Source organism: Colias croceus, chromosome 21 (genome assembly GCF_905220415.1).
Source record: "Colias croceus chromosome 21, ilColCroc2.1".
NCBI classification, from domain to species: Eukaryota; Metazoa; Arthropoda; class Insecta; order Lepidoptera; family Pieridae; genus Colias; species Colias croceus.
Genome location: NC_059557.1, coordinates 6,564,019 through 6,567,330, shown reverse-complemented (window position 1 = coordinate 6,567,330; position 3,312 = coordinate 6,564,019). Strand labels below are relative to the sequence as shown.

Genomic DNA, 3,312 nt, shown 5'->3' with positions numbered 1-3,312 from the left:
TTAACAAGAATTTAACTGATACATTTATTCGATGTGTAAATAACTTAAATACTGTATACTTACGAAGTTACGTAATAACAAAATGAATTGCCGTGTAAAAACATCTTTACATGGAAGTTAACACCTGCAGGATATGAATCAATTGTAATTTTAATTACATAATGAAATGATAAATTTAATTATAAATTGTTTTATTGTTGTTTCTACTTCTTCGTGGTGGCTGTAGAAGCGTCGGTGGACCGCTTACAGTTACAGGAACAGGACTTATCGCATTTGCAAGTCTGGCAGCACTGTGTTGTGGTGCATTTGCAACCTATAAGAAAAAAAAAAAATAATAAATTTAGTTAGTTACCATACTGTATTTTTTTTAAAGACACCCGGCATCATAGCGTTTTCGCGCCATATCTGGATTATAGTCCAGAGACATTTTTTGCTTTTTTTATCTATTGTAGTCATTGATTGTAGTATATTTTTTTCAATTATTAAAAAATGTAAAATACAATTTTTAATTAAAGTCTTAAAATAATAATATTAAAATACTGGTTAGTAAATAAATTACAAATAAAATTATAACCATACTGTATTTGAGCCCGCTGCGAGAGCATAGGTACATGTATATGCCGCTGTCCACTCCATATAACCTGAGTGCGGGAAGGTTATGTTTTTCGAGTGAATGTGTGTATCATGACGTATGCTCGTATATTTCTATTTCCTTGGGCCTATAGCCCAAGCCACTGGACGAAATTTGAGGTGTCGTTGTAATCATCAGAATTTTGGTTAATAGACATTAGCAGTTGGGTATTTCGTTTTCATGATAATTCTTGTTACATAAATTCTAATTCAATGAAATAATTAAAGTATTTACAAAACAAAGAATTCTTCAGATTTATGAATTGTTTTGTAAATTAAAATCTATTTCTTCGTGGTGGCTGTAGAAAGAACAAGCAAGAACTACTTTGAAATTATTAAACGCTATTATACTAACTAATTCGGGTTATTGAAATTTAATCCAACGACCAGAAAGGTAAATCAAGGTAAAACAGTTTCTAAACGTACATTGTTATTCAAAACACGAAAAAATATCCATTTGATATCGTTTTTTGTTATACAAATTTTGTTATATATCAATTTTGGGTTAATTGCAATTTTCCAATAAATTTTCCAACAGTCTTTAAATTATCTCTCAAGTACGTATATATATTTTATATTTTCATATTAACTAGTAAGTAACTACATATGTAAAAAAAACATAACTATTTATTGAGTACCTACCTAATTCATATTTACACATTTTCCATTTTTTAACCGACTTCAAAAAAAAGGAGGAGGTTATCAATTCGGCCGGTATATTTTTTTTTTTTTTTTTTATATATGTACACCGATTACTCCGAGGTTTCTGAACCTATTTACGTGATTCTTTTTTTGTTCGATGCGGGATGGTGTCGAATTGGTCCCATAAAAATTTTATTCGGCTAGGCCTAGTAGTTTTTATTTTATGAGCATTTTTGTCTGTACTCGATGACTTAATTTCAATGTAGCAAGTAACTTTGATTCACTTCCCGGTAACCGATTGAGCTGAAATTTTGTATACGAATGTAAATTGGATAGCGATAAAACATTATCATGACATGGAGCTGATCTGATGATGGAATCGGAAGGAGGCCATAGGAACTCAGTAATATATTGACTCAACTTTATCGAGTTTGGGCTCGTCTGATTCGTGTTGAAAAATACACTAAAAAGTATTAAATAAAAATAACTGCGTTAAAAACAACCGACTTCAAAAACGGAAAAGTAAGAAATAAAAAAGATTTGATATTATTAATTACTACATATTATTTTTATGTGCTATTTATTAAATAGGTTTGAAGTCGGTGCCAAACACTAAGCACTTAGTATTAAGCCCATGCACCGACATCAAACCTTTTTAGTAAATAGCACATAAAAATAATATGTAGTAATTAATAATATCAAATCTTTTTTATTTCTTACTTTTCCGTTTTTGAAGTCGGTTGTTTTTAACGCAGTTATTTTTATTGGAATATGAAGGTAAGTTGGTCTATTTATCCTTTCTAAATATTTTAATATTATTAAGAAAAACTCTATATCTTATCTATTGGATTGAATTTTAATCCTGAATTTACCAAATGGATGATAAGTCATTAGGTAATAATATTTGGGAGGACAAAAGGTCGAACTTTTGATGATTGCAAATTTTTTTAGTTGCTTATAATAATATAACTCCTTCTTTCGTCTTAAATAAATTATAATTTCTAATACCCCAAAAAAATTATATGTGTAATGTTTTAAATAAGTTTAATTAAATAAATTTTGATTTACATTTTCCCTAAATACCTATTTTTTATTATTTCAATAAAACATATTTTTTCTCCCATTTACTTTACCGTAATACCGTAATACTTTAATCAAGATTTATCCCGATTGCCGACATTTCGAAGCTTCGAATTTAATCAAGTCTTCAATTTGTAACATACTTAAAATAAACCAAAAAAACCTGAAATAAAATTCCAGTCTACTTACCATCGCCACATCCTCCGCAAGGCATCTTGGTTCCGATCAAAAAACGTGGGAAAAGAAATGTACAACAGATAGTATAACTACAATATACTCACAACACGTAGCTACAACTGCATAGAGTGCAGTGATCGCTAATATATACATGTTCTGTTTATACATGTGATTTTATCGTATGTTCGGAAACTTTGCACGTAAGTATTGTTTATTATTTTTTAATGGGTAGGAAAGTTTTGGGCTGGAAAACAGCGTATTTCGAAGTATTTCGTTATTCTTGGATTAGGCATAGGCATTATTAGGCTTCAAAGTCTTTGACTTAAGACTATGACTACAGGAACATATTATGTACAAACTCGGAAGATTCAGTGTCGCTAATTTATTGCTGTCTAAAAAACCCAATTTACCTTTACATTTAGAGGGACCACCTCTTTACTACTTTAGAGACATTGACAATGTAGAGACTGTTCGTCTTAAACTGTAAGCAGTTTTCAAATTTTGTTTGGGTATTAAGTAGGTGCTATTTCGATTATTGTGTATCTCTAATCAGGAGTTGGAGCATAAATAAATAATAATAAGATATGGAAGTTTAAAGATATGAATCGTTTACTTTACTGTTTACAGGGTGTGAGATGCAAGTTTATTGCAATAAAAACTAGGTTGCCAAATATGTATTGGTTACCGCTACTGAAATTCTTAGATACAGTTGAATATAAAAAAGTATTTATTAAGTTTAAATAAACTTAACATAAATTAGGAAACTGGTTGTAAATTGCCAGT

At 29.7% G+C, this 3,312-nt stretch overlaps 1 long non-coding RNA gene across 1 annotated transcript; it reads right to left on the bottom strand.

Annotated features, from left to right (window-relative positions):
* LOC123701285 lies at positions 1–2,807 on the bottom strand. The gene is made up of 2 exons (XR_006752716.1): positions 2,542–2,807; positions 1–313 (listed from the first exon to the last, which is right to left on the bottom strand). It is a non-coding gene; the product is annotated as an uncharacterized LOC123701285 (long non-coding RNA).
* Between the last annotated feature and the right edge of the window lie 505 nt (positions 2,808–3,312).